The sequence below is a fragment of the Pelobates fuscus genome, chromosome 1 (genome assembly GCF_036172605.1).
Source record: "Pelobates fuscus isolate aPelFus1 chromosome 1, aPelFus1.pri, whole genome shotgun sequence".
Lineage (NCBI taxonomy): Eukaryota > Metazoa > Chordata > Amphibia > Anura > Pelobatidae > Pelobates > Pelobates fuscus.
The window spans coordinates 448,462,254-448,477,267 of NC_086317.1; the positions used below are offsets into that span (position 1 = coordinate 448,462,254).

At 36.4% G+C, this 15,014-nt stretch overlaps 1 protein-coding gene across 6 annotated transcripts in view; it reads right to left on the reverse strand.

The window, feature by feature from the left end:
* Positions 1–15,014, reverse strand: part of GRIA4 (glutamate ionotropic receptor AMPA type subunit 4) — a 374,317-nt gene that overhangs the window by 244,181 nt on the left and 115,122 nt on the right. The window lies entirely within an intron of this gene.

Consider the following 15,014-nt stretch of genomic DNA (forward strand, 5'->3'; position numbering starts at 1 on the left):
GAAGCCAGAACATCTCCATGAGACCAACTAGAAGACTAGATTTGTCAGATGTGATGTTGCTTGGAAACCAAATAATTAATTATTTTCCTACAGGCAGCCTGCATGTGCAAGCTCTTGCAATCATACCTATTAATTTCTAGATTAAAAGTCATGACGATACTCCCACAAAATATCTAATAAACACATTTTAACAAGATTTCTGCGTTGATTTAAGCACTGATCATTAGCATTTACATCGGAACATATTTAACAAAACCAAAACATTTTTTTCAGTAGACTTAACACACACACAAAATGTGTCTGTTATAAAATGAATAATCCACTGCTATGTTTAGGCAGAAATGTCAGCTAGAATTTATACACCTCTTCTTAAATCGCATTTCAGGCAGGAAACAACATATTTCAATTTTAGTTCTGCTAAAATTCTGAACCACACGTTGAATGTATATAATCATTTAAACTATACATTAACTTGCCATGTTCATGTAATTACTTAATTAGATGTGGGGCATTTAATCTCAAAATAAGACAAACATTAAGATTTCACATCTACTTATGAGATCAACAGTGTTTCTATCTTTATATTTATACAGCATGCTTTGATTTTATGTGCTTGTGGGTTCTTGCAGGAGACAAAAAGGTCTATAGAGATTATTACGAGGGACACACGGGAGTAATAAACTTGTAGAGCAAAACCAACGTACAGATGAAAAGAATATAGAGGATAAAATAGGAGGGGAAGGAATATATGCAGATGATCTAAATAACATGTAGTTATAACAGTGGGGTAATTTGTAGTAAAAAGTCATGCCTTCAATATTTCAGTATTTTCTCTGATAAAAAAATATGTGAAAAGTATGAAATGCTTGCGGAAAATTTTATGAGACTGAGAATTTTTATTAATTTGGTACAATTTGGCATATTTTAACCATCAATGATTTTTCCTAAAAATCATGAATATGTTTTATTACAATCACAAATCCACTTTTCACAAGTGGAGCAGAAGATTTATGGAAATATTTGTATAGTCAGGATACAATTAATTATTTTTCTACCAAAATAAAGCTGCACTTTACGTGATGTAGTTAAATATTATACTGTAGGGTGGCAGGGCCTGACAGTCAAGGTACCTGGACGGACTGTTCCGTAGCTCCTATTCTGTAGCTGTTCATCTATTTTAGTGTGTCAGACTATTTATTACATGTTTAATGTGTTTAAATTATTATTTAACATTTATTATTCCTGGCACATCCATACTCCTGGAGAATCTGCTCTACACCTCATCCCTGGCAAGGATTATCTTCTGGAGAACTTACTCTACTCCCTATCCTGATAGGGATCATGCCACCCAAGTGCTATTATTTAAGCGGTGTTACTGCTCTACCAAATGTGAGTGAATTACCATCTATTTTAGCTGCATTTGATTTTATCAAAGATCTATTGTTTTCTATTAGATTTTATCATTTTCCTTCATTTAGTTCTGAGAGACTAACTCTCAAGAACTACATATCCATCAGAGGGGGTTGTACCACTGTATGTTGTTTTACACAGAGCTGGTCAATAGCTTTATCAAATTTGAGTGTGAGTCCACACATCTTTGTTGTGTGTCCTACACCTAACAACAGATCATCTGCATGATTATTATTTCTACCACTATGCAAAGCCTGGAGGATTTCCAGCTAGAAATTCCCCAAGAACTCTTTGATGAATGGAACTTATCATACACAGTATTTGTTGCAACCTGTTTTACCTTGTGTTTTGTATTGTTCTATTCTGTAGCACCTCCATACTAAAGCAATTTTGACTACTTACAGCCTAAAATCACATCAGGCATGGACATCTATCAGCAGCAGACCTACCCAAGAAGAATCTGCAACCCTTCTGTGCCCGAACTGTACCATACCTACCACTTGAGTTTACATGGCCAAGTCTGACTGACGGCCCTGTGAATGGGAGAAGTGGACGATCTCCAGGCTTAGAGCAAGCTGATCATTGAGGCATCTCAAGAGTGCCCAGTTAGCCCCCTCTGTGGAAACCTCCAAAACTGCCCCACAAGCACTTATGCTCTGGACCATAGAAACCGAATGGCTGAACCAAGATATCTGCCTTGCCAGCACCAAACAGAGGGTACTGCAAGCCAAAGATGGAAATCAGTTTTCTCACGCAATATGGAGCTGTCTGCCAAAACTTCTGGAACCGTAAAAGCAATTACGCACACCTTAACCATTTATGATGTTGTAATAGCCTGGAGTACTGCATTGGCCCAACATTCTTTATATTTAAATATATAAGCGCTATGGAATCTGTTAGTACTGTACTAACCAAGTTTCAACCCCTACGTATTTAAGCACAATTACATAACCAATTACGTATATGAATATTATCTAAAGTTACAAAGATCACAATCAGTTCCACATAACTTAGATATAACCATATTACACTGTGAGTAGCAATCACACAGGATCTCACTTTTTTGGGAGCATTTACAGAGTTATTTACTAAATTCCAAAAATTCTCAAATGAAATTTAAGTGGAAAAGTGAGGCTAAATAGCTGATCTGGAAAAATTATTGAATTCAGGCCTAGTCACGACTATGTTTACCTCATTGTTGCCATTCATATTTAATTTGTGAAAATTGTAACACAGCTCATGGATGTATAGAATTACAGTTAAGATGCGGATTTTACTGAAGCCTCTACATCTCATTCTGACCTTGATTTTTATAGTTGTCAGTAACCGTAAGAAACTAACCCTGTGTCCACCAGCTCTCGGGCTGAGATGGTACCAAATACTAACCGTCAATAATATACTTAATAAATATTTTTATATATAATTTATTTTATTTTTTTAATTTATATTTTGAATTTTTATGCGTGTCCTGAAAATCCAGGTGGCTTATTAATAATTTATTTTCTAATTAATCATTTATATTGACTGTATCATGTGAAAGTAATGTGCTAGATTTTTAATTGTATGTATGCTGTGTGCAAGAAGTGTTTAATTGTAGATATTGTACTTTAACCTTGGTTGTATGAAATTTTGACCTACATTATGTGCTGCATTTATTTGATTTTGTCTTTACGTACTCCTAATAGAACGTGTCTTTTTTGATAGCTCATAGAAGCGACAAAATATTCTTCAACTTCAAGCTTTTGAAATAAAACTCTTATCAAACTGTACAGAATTTATAATTTATAGTAATAGGATCTTTAATGAACAGGACCACTCTAGTGTACATGCAATGGGTGTATGGGTTAAAATCACTTTTTGTCTGTACTCGACCCAGAAGAATGATGAAAATCTGTTACAACAAACCTACCCGATTTTGCCATAAAAGCTGCCATCACCATGATATATAAAAAAAACTAAAAGTCCATATTAGATTAACCCCCTCCTACCCACAAATATCTATTTAGCATTATATTATATATATATTTATTTTTGGTAATGTAAAGGCAGATTTTATTAAAGGAATATATTATGGATTTATATAGTATTATTATTAGTTCCCCCATATTGTAGTCTATATTCAAAAATCTTTTTTATCATTTCTGTAACTTGTTATGTCTTTAAAAATTCAAAAAATGGGTGCGGAGCCTGACTGGCAAGCTAGCCAGACGTGCCGTACATGAGCTCCCGCCACAAAGCTAGAAACTCTGTGATTTTTCTGACCCAGGTGCCGGGCAAAGGCACCCACGGAGCCCTACCAGTGGCAATAACTCACCCGCATCGTTTGATACTGGGATTGGAGCTCAAGTGACCGGGAACTGAGGCAATCAGGTGCGGCCTACCAAAGAGAGCGTGGGGGAGAGACGTCTGCTTTCCCCCTGCGACTACGAGGCATGCCTGAGGTCAGAGTCTCCTATCCCCCATGGACTGGTGTTATCCTGGTCCCAGTCGCGCCGAGCTACCACAGCCTGACCCATCCTAGAGTCCCTGTACTACTCCTGAGCAGACCAGGAGTGGAGGAAACCAAAATGGCGGATGCCCAAGGCATAACACGGATACAGCATGGCACAGCAGAGCCCAGCGCTACAGCACCAGATACCCTCGAAATAATCTTTACCAGGTTCTGGGCAAAACTGCTGGACTGCACACGATGAGCAGGAACTCAGCGACTGACACACATGGGAGCACAAGAAGTGGGAAGAGTGATTTTCTAGACCAAATAGTTTCTGTGGAACACAGGAGCATAACAATTAAACTTACTTAAACCCTCATGGGCGCACACATGTCCCCAGCTTCCACTACCAACACAAGCCGCCCACCTGGGCTGGGAGCCAAGAAGATCTCGACCAGAAGGTACCGACCACACAAGCGAAGGGTTATGAAACGCCATTGGGACCCCACACTACATGCAAGCAACACCCATTGCAACATCCCTCCCTGGAAGACCCTGGACCACACAGGACTCCAGGTTCGTGGTACAAGGGTACCGGCTCTCCCACAACCCCGGGGCTGGAAGGACACCCCTCCCCACATCACCACGCGGCCCCTCAGCATGGACTGAGTCCAAAAACAAGCAGCGACCCCCGTAATGGCATTGGCTGATCGTCGAGCGTACAGGCTGGAGGGGCTAGCCTGATTTTCTGCAGCACTGGACAGAGCAGGACTTTATTGCCAAGCCCTCCCAGAGATGGTGTCGAACCAGGAGCAATAATAGGCGGCGAATGGTGAAAGTCCGGACGAACTATCATGTGAAGAACCCATACACTGTAATTTTGTTGTTTTCTTATGTTGTGTATTCCCTCGAATACCCTTAGTATTTCCATCTCTAGTTTGCCAGAATATATTTACATGCATTTACCCTACCTAGAGCCATCACTAACGGGCGCATCCTGCAATGTGATTGCACTGACACACCTAGCCTGGTCAGATAGCAGACTTAATCGCCAACTACTCTGGCCGTCACAACAAAGGCACAGGCAACATTCACGTACACAGGCTCAGCACCACTAACGCCAAATCCACGCTCAGCCTATATTACTGTCTAGACTTCCACCTTGCAGGGGCCACTCAGACACACACATGCTGACACTTCTAATTCAATCGTTGTACATGTGACATGTTATATGGCTAACCGGTCACCAAACTTAATCACGACTGGGCACTCAGTGGCACAAAATGCAAGCCTTAACCCTGCCTTATTTTATTTGCTTCCTATGTTGATATACTTCTGAAGTAAAGCCACCACACTTGTCTTACATAATAACTAGAATATTTTACTCTTGTTAAATCGTTTCCTAATTATAAAATTGTGCAAAATTCCTCAAATACCTCAATGTAACCAACGGCTACACCGCGCTAGAGGATTGCCGTTGAGGTACCTCATAAGCAAATGTTATCTGCATATGCACTGCAAAAAAAAATAAAAAAAAGAATTTGAAATGAAAATATTATGAACACAAATCGTCACAGTGCATCATCACAAAGTAAATTGGGATAAAATTTTCAAGATTTTCAAGTTCAAGTCTTATATCCTTATATTCTATTCATATCCTATTGAGCAAATTAGTTAATTTAAATAAGTGTGGCTGGATTAAAAGATATAAAAAGCTTAATGACTTATAGGAGATTCATTGATAGGCCACGTTTTACTTAAGAGGGAAAAGAAAAACCTAGACATTTTATGACATACCTTAAAAACCAAATTTCGAGAATCAATTTATTTTGCCTGTTAATCATTAAAGAAGTTGATTTTCTAGACCAAATAGTTTATGTGGAACACAGGAGCATAACAATTAAACTTACTTAAAGCCACTAGATAAAAATAGTTTTATCAAAAGCAGCAGTTGTCTATGGGTAAAGTGAATTCCTTAGAGACACTGTACAGAACAAGAAGTAGCAAAGAAACAAGAATGTAAAATAAAGAAAATGTATAAAAGGTGAATTTAGAGAAAATAGCTAAGAAGGTGATAAGAGGGCATGAAAAGAACATTTAAGATATAAGAAAAATACTGAAAGAAAAGTTTTTGTATTAGCAATCACAGTGATCAGAATATAAAGTAATACAAATTATAAAAAGGCATTAGAATTTATTAGTGGTAGAATTTTTTTTTGTTCAAGCAAATACTTCCAAAAAACCCTGCAAATTATACACTGGGGTAATAAAAATCTTGAAAGATAATTGATTAACAGTGTGGAACTAAACATCTACTAATCTAACCTTCCTTTTTAACCATGAAGAGTCTCTATTACAATATTGTCTAACTTTTATTTGATGATATCTACGATGTTCAACCTCTTGATTAATTTACCTTCTTTCACTTCGCTACCAGTCTGGATATTTTTCTGCTTATTTATATTCTAGTATGAAACCAGTACCTTGTGACCTTCTGTCTCATAAATCTAAAGGTCACATTTCCCTTTTGATTTTCTTTAACCTTTCTGTTGCTTTTAAGAATGTCGATCACCAAGCTATCGAGGATATAACAGTTTCTTCATTTTTTTGCTTTTCTAGAGACTTACTTGTTGTTTTAATTGGGGTCACGTAAACTCTCTACCTTTCGAAAAAGAATGGAAATCAACATTTTTACAAAGGAGAAACAGAGTGAATTGATCACATGTAGTCTTGGCTTGCTGGTTCAATTTTCATACATAAAATAGATTTAAAAATAATTTGTCTGTTTTCATGTCTACCTATACATATATTTATACTAATAAACCTAAGTATATTAATATATATAGACCAGTCTTGTTTCAAAAAACAAATAAAAAAACTGTGAAATGATAAAGAGCCACCGGTAGTGTTGTAAACTGGTGATTTAATATATACATTATACTATTAATGACATCAACAGCAAAGGGAATTAAAATAAAATAAAATAAAAAACCCTGAAGGTAAGGAGACTTCTGTATTGATTGCAATGAACATTTGTAAGGACCAAATCCTTTGCGAGCCATCAACCCAATTGAAATTTCGGGTTCACCAGCAGCATTTAAATATAAAGTCAAGCTGTGTCAAGATAATTATTACAGCTCTCCTTATATTCTATTGCGAAGGTTTACAAAGGTCTTTTATCTGGGGCCAATTCAAATTGCACCACCTGTAAGACTCAATTATCTCACAGTTCCACTGAGAGCATGTAATTCTCAAATAGTTACATTTTTCTAATTAATTATATCCTATGAAAGACAACATTTACCATTGTGGCTGCAATGGAATACAATGTATTTCACATTGGTATGCAGGCTGTAGATATAGTGCACCCACTAGACAAATGCAGATAATTTAAATACAATACAAATGGCTCAACTTTTTAATATACAGTACTTCTAAAAAAAAATCTAGGAGTCAGGTATTCGCCATGGCTCGCAACATGTTAATGTTGGCGTTGTTTTGGGTTTTATGTTCTCTGTGGATATATATTCTAAATGTCTGTCTTTGTCATAAATTCTACACACACGTGTTCAGTTGTGTACTTAATAACATTTCAAACAGTCTTTTATTTGATATGTTTCTGTTGTAAAAAATATGACATATTTAAGTTGCATTTAAATGTGTTAAATGGATATTGTATAGTTTAAATTTATTTCTTATTAAAAAAATTTAGATTTTATTTAAAAAGGATCTAAAACACAAACACGGTTGTTTACTAAAGTGAGACTTGCCAGGAATTTAAATTGAATTTCACATGTATGGCCAATATAGTCAAACTGAAAGCAATGTTGACTTGAAGTTTTCTAAATTGACAATTTTGATATAAATTTTGTAATTCCCTTTCAATACAGAGCAATTCTCAAAACAGCGGATAACGTTGTTAATGTGGTTCACTAAATAGAAATGTCTTGATCTGCTGATGATGCTACATCCCAATTACCCACGCCCCTAAATACAATTAAAAAGAAAAAGTCATTTTTTTTGTAATAAATAATACATTGAAAAATAATTGAATAATCACTTTAGTCTACTTAGAAAGTATTATAAAAGAAAAATAAGTGACATTGTCTATTACTGTAGGCAGTGCAGATATATTGATACAGAACCATTAAACAGACCCATTAAACAGAGCAATGAAATACACACAGAACAAACCTAAACTAACCAATGTTTTTTTACAGAGCCTTTTCAGATATAGGCTCTAAACATCACACATGGTGCACTCTGGTTAATGAGACTATTGCACTGTTTTAGGATGCGGCCAGCCCTGTGTCTGGCATTACTGAGCACGGCTACTCTGCCGATATCACAGGACTGTCACATCCAGAAAATTGACTTGAAAACTGTGCTGAAATATATAGTTTAAAGGTCTGGTTGCCACTTGGGAAGTTCACCCAAGTGTGATGTTTAGAGCCTATATCTGCTAAGGTTATATCAAGTTACCTCACCAACAGAGTTACACTATTGTCTTTTTCTCTCTTATTTTTCATATGCTATTCGATCCCCCTGCATCTATTGTGGGGTAAGCCTCGATTCAATTTAATAGCACTACACTCCCATTTGGTTAGTTTAGGTGGTGGGCATATCATCTAAACACTGAGTTTTGTTCTGTGTGTATTTCATTGTATGTGTTGGGTTTGTGGAGTGCCCAATTGAGTGTTTAGCAGCTACTACACCTAACAAATATATAAGCGCCAACATATCACTTTTCTGTGTGTTTTAGATTCCATTGAACAGAGCAACTTTTCAGTTCAATTAACTTAATTATGCTCATGTTTTGAACTAACAAATGCCACAACGTTAAAGGGACACTATAGTCACCAGTGCAACTACATGTATTCCTGACCCTATAGTGTTAACATGACCATCTAGCCCCTCTGGGCCCCTCATGCCTCCATAAATATAGTAAAAATCTTACTGTATTCAAGCCAGAAGCTGTAACTTTGCATGCTGTTAGACTCAGGAAAAACAAGCAGTCTGCTGACATGTGATAGCCTGATCCAATCACAGTGCTTCCCCATAGGATTGGCTGAGACTGACAAGGAGGCAGATCAGGGGCAGAGCCAGCATGATTCAAACACAGCCCTGGCCAATCAGCATCTCCTCATAGAGATTAATTGAATCAATTAATCTTTATGAGGAAAGTTCAGTGTCTGCATGCAGTGGAAGTTGATACTGAATCACAGGATGCTCGTGTACAGCAGATCTGAGTGGATGGAGGCATATTATGCCTCCATCAACTCGGAAGTCCCTCTGGTGGCATTCTGAGTGACTGCAACTGGAGGTGTTCCTAGCTTACAATGTAAACACTGTATTTTCTCAGAAAATACAGTGTTTACATGAGAAAGGCTGTAGGGAGCTATAGTTCTCACCTGAATAACCTCATTAAGCTGAAGTTGTTCAGGTGACTATAGTGTCCCTTTAACCCCTTAAGGACACATGACATGTGTGACATGTCATGATTCCATTTTATTCCAGAAGTTTGGTCCTTAAGGGGTTAAAGTCAAAAAGTCAAACATGTGTTAGGTGTTAGGAAAGTACAATTACTATAGCAAAGAAAATTAACATCTTAACATTACCTATGAATACTAATTTAAAAAAAATATAATGTTTTGCTCTAGTTATAACCAGTAAAAATAAGGTGATGGTCATGATCCTTCTCTTCCAAAAATAAGCTAACTCAAATTACCCAAATGGGTGACAGGTTGGACAATTTGGCTCTGTATTATGGTTCAGTCACTTGGCATACCCATCCAATATGCCTTCGATTAATACAGCAAATCAATCAAATGTTCACATGTATGGAGAAACAAAAATATTCCCTATTCAGACATGTGCAAAAAGAAAAAAAAAACAGAGATTATTAACTACTTCTTTATCTTCAACAGTTATCTTCTTACGGAACAAATCTGAATATTGAGTGATGGCTTCCACAAATGATAAAATAATGTTCCCAATGTACCCAATATGGGAACTTATTTGAAGGTGTCCTCACAGCAGATATTTAAAGGACACAAACTCTCTATGGAAAAAGTGAGCATTTTTTCCTAAAATATATATGAGGTGGTGACTCTTCATTCATTACTTGATAGCAATGATGATATAACTAGACACAAAGAGAGATTTCTCATGGCTAAACAGGTGGTATTCTAGAGCAAGTAGCTAAATAAAGGAGAATCACCATGAAAATTAACGGAACAGCTCTCAATATTTAGCACTTTGCAACGAGAATAGCACCTGTCTTGCCTTTATAAATGTTCATATATTCCCTATCTTACTTGTAGGATGGTGCAAGTTTCTTAGGGACTTTCTTGTCACCTTCAGCCACTACAAAAATCTAAATTTCATATGTTTGACATATGTTAAATTTATTTTTGAAACAAGTAAATATATGCGTACCAGAAATCTCCTGTCGCCCATTCCAAAAATATTATGTAGATCCCTGTTTAAATAAAGAGTAATTTGACTCTGCACATCACGACCATCTACAACTTTCTGTAGTAACAAATTAATACTGACAGGACCTCATAAGCTAAAAAATTACATTGTGTCGTCTATGTTAAAATTGCTGAATTTAATTGTAAGACATAGGGTAGAATGCTTTTGTTTAGAATGGTGAAATGATCTAATTTCAAACTGAGATAAACTCTCGTCTGCATATTTATTCTAATCTCATGGGAGGTTCTCTTGTTATTCGGAGGGAAACGGGATACGATGCTCAAGAAAATTCCTTGTATTGACCTTGACAATCCTGATTCCTCTTTTAAATAGGCTCCAGCATCATTTTTTTTTGCAACTATGTATTTCCATTTTCTGATGGATTGTGCTGTCACAATAATTTTCTTTCATGATATAATCATCTTCATGAGATTCCTTGTTTCAGTAAATTATCTTCTGAAACCAAAGTTTTACATTGTATAGTGTTTATCTTTTAATAAAAATAATAATAATAATAATAATAATAATAATTTATCCTATATTACTTATAGAAACACAAAAATTGTTAAGGAACGTTAAGACCTTTTCTATACATTCTTGTTTGTAGCGTTGAATTATTTAAACGGATGCTTCCCGGCAAACAGGGCATGTGCCATTTTATATTTTTCATGCTTCATACATCTGTAGCAGAAGCCAGATATATCTATGTTTAGAAAATATCTTTGAAATACATGTTAACCATTTAGTCACAGAAAAGCATTTATGTCCACCTAGGGTTATAAACCTGATATTATAGAAATGTATAAAATACATATAGTAAAACATGACATAGTAAAATACCTAAAAATGTTAAGCACCGTCAGTCACAATGATGTTGCTTCGGCAGATATTTTTATTGAGCACAATATTGTTTCAGCTGATTCACTAAAATACGCTGATAAGTTTCTTAATTTGCATTTTTGACCTAAAGGATTGAACGTCTGCAGACAGGTAGGTTTTATGTATTTACAACATACACTATAGAAAAAATATGCTGTAGTTTGTTTAATGTGGTTTAGAGATGTAAACATAGTCAGATTAGAATGAACTGTATGCATTTTTTTTAACAATTGTTTTATATTATAACTGGCATCAAAACATCACAAATTGTTATGCCACTGTTTTTATTCACACTAATTTCAATCCTAAACAATGACCTCCTTAATCTATTTTAAGAGTTTTCTTATAATAATTCAGAGAACCCCAAATCCACTCAGTTCCTTTACATTGTAATAGGTGCCCTAGTTTTAGTTTCCACAATTTCATTTGCATTCCTATTGAAAAAGTTACTTTAGATCAAAGAGGCGGCGATTTATTACTCAGACTTAGGCAAAGAGAGGGGTTTTGGATTCATACCCTCAGTACCATGCAACCTGAGGGTATGAAAATAGATTTTGATATGGTTTGCTTTTTATAACTTTTTACGATATTTTACTTCAGAGAAATGTTGCGAGTTTTATATGACAGTATTGTATATTTATTTGTTTTATGGTTCTCTTTTTTTATATATCACCTACAGCATCTGTTTTTTCTTCAGTTATTTTGTATTGTAAATACGTCCAGTTATATTAACTTTGTCCTTTTGTCCCATTTCTCTGAATGAACTTTCGTGTTGTTCATTTCCTCCGCGAGACCACTCCCACCCAAATGTTGGAACGCATTTGCGTTTCACCGGTGTGTGAGGAGACTGGTTTCTCGCGAGAGGTTGAGACACACTACAGTTCAGAGCAGCCTATTGGCTGTACAGACGCACCTTTTGATAGGTAGCCGCATGATACGAGATTGATTCTCATTGGCTGACGGAAAGGACTTTTTCACTGGCGGGGCATTTAAAAGACCGGAAGACCACAGAGTGTATCACACAAGCCGGATGCCCCTGACGAAGTCTGAGGACAAAACACGTAGGGCGGCAGGAACATTTTATTTTACGGACTTTTGATTTTGTACTTTAAAGTTTTATTTTGTTCGTGTTTCTTCAACCTGGGTTCCTGTACTTCTACTTGGAGATCCACTGAGAAGTTCACAGCAATATTTGATGGGCTTTTAACCTTCTTGCATTTTGTAAGTGCAGACAATAAAGTGTTTCTTATATCCTTAAAGTGGTACACTATGTTCTTTTATCTTTTTTCCCTTTAAGTTAATCTTTGGGATAAAGAAGATTATACTGATCCTCCCGTCTACATTCAAACGTGATTATATTGGGAGATATTTTATTATATACAACCGATATATTCCTCATCCCGAGAAAGAAATGAGGAAAGCTTTTAAAAGTTTGGCTTTGTAAATTTGATGCAATAAGTGTGTTTTTCTTTAATACCTTTTCACCCTCTTTGCATGAACCCGATTTACATATATTACTAATATGTTTCTGAACATATATATTATATTATTCACTCACTCACTCACTCACTCACGCACTCTCTGGGCCGGCCTAAGACATCATGCTGCCTAGGTCCAACGATAAATGACTATGGGGGATAATGTATAATAAACACAGGTTACTGGCTATGGGGGGGATAATGTATAATAAACACTGGTTACTGGCTATGGGAGGGATAATGTATAATAAACACAGGTTACTGGCTATGGGAGGATAATGTATAATAAGCACAGGTTACTGGCTATGCGGGGATAATGTATAATAAACACAGGTTATTGGCTATGGGAGGATAATGTATAATAAACACAGGTTACTGGCTATGGGGGATAATGTATAATAAACACAGGTTACTGGCTATGGGAGGGATAATGTATAATAAACACAGGTTACTGGCTATGGGAGGGATAATGTATAATAAACACAGGTTACTGGCTATGGGGGGGATAATGTATAATAAACACAGGTTACTGGCTATGGGGGGATAATGTATAATAAACACAGGTTACTGGCTATGGAGGGATAATGTATAATAAACACAGGTTACTGGCTATTGGGGGGTAATGTTTAATAAACACAGGTTACTGGCTATGGGAGGATAATGTATAATAAACACAGGTTACTGGCTATGGGGGGATACTGTATAATAAGCACAGGTTACTGGCTATGGGAGGATAATGTATAATAAACACAGGTTACAGGCTATGGGAGGGATAATGTATAATAAACACAGGTAACTGGCTATGGGGGGATAATAAATAATAAACACAGGTTACTGGCTATGGGAGGGATAATGTATAATAAACACAGGTTACTGGCTATTGGAGGGATAAATATAATAAACACAGGTTACTGGCTATGGTGGGATAATGTATAATAAACAGAGGTTACTGGCTATGGGAGGGATAATGTATAATAAACAGAGGTTACTAGCTATGGGGGATAATGTATAATAAACACAGGTTACAGGCTATGGAGGGATAATGTATAATAAACACAGATTACTGGCTATGGGAGGATAATGTATAATAAACACAGGTTACTGGCTATGGGGAGGATAATGTATAATAAACACAGGTTACTGGCTATGGGGGGATACTGTATAATAAACACAGGTTACTGTTTGTGGGGGGGATAATGTATAATAAACACAGGTTACTGGCTTTGGGAGGATAATGTATAATAAACACAGGTTACTGGCTATGGGGAGGATAATGTATAATCAACACAGGTTACTGGTTGTGGAGGGATAATGTATAATAAACACAGGTTACTGGGTGTGGGGGGATAATGTATAATAAACACAGGTTACTGGCTATGTGGGAGATAATGTATAATAAGCACAGGTTACTGGCTATGGGGGGATACTGTATAATAAACACAGGTTACTGGCTATGGGAGGATAATGTATAATAAACACAGGTTACTGGCTATGGGAGGATAATGTATAATAAACACAGGTTACTGGCTATGGGGGATAATGTATAATAAACACAAACAAAAAAATAAGAAATACAAAAAAAAAAAAATGAATGCAGCTTCTGAATTTATCTAAATTGTATGCTGTCTAGGAGGTGGGAGGGTCTGGGAGGTAGGGTCTGCTGCTGATTGGCTGGAATGTGTCTGTTGACTGTGAGGTACAGGGTCAAAGTTTACTCAATGATGATGAATAGGGGCGGACCGAACATTGCATATGTTCGCCATCCGTGGCGAACACGAACAAGCTATGTTCGCCTGGAACTGTTCGCCAGTGAACCGTTCGGAACATCACTATACATATGTAAATATTTTGCAGAATAGTGATTTGTCACAACTTTTTGGTTGGTCTGAATAGTTTTCCCTGTGTCATTTGCATTGACAATCTGCTGTATCAAAATTCAGTCTACCAAATTACATGTTTTTTAACTAAATATTTCCAACATTTTAGATTTTACATTTTACAGGGATAGATTAGTTGTTTACTGTACATTGTGTGTGTCTCTCTCTCCCCTCATTCAAAGCCCCTGTTTAACCTTGCACTGCAGAGAGTTCCAGAAGGAAACATTTCGCTTATGCAATGTATGGTCATATACTGTAACTAAAGCCCCATTATTTTTTCGTAGTTGAGGTGTCATTAAATAAAACTATTACATTCTTTGAGCTTTGCAATTAATGAATGAGTGAGTGAATACATGTGTGTGTGTGTGTATGTTTACTCTATATTGACCATATCGTCTTAATGTCTTGCTCAGACATGCTACAGACTTGAGAAAGGGAGGTTCTCCCGAAAGCTTGTCATTA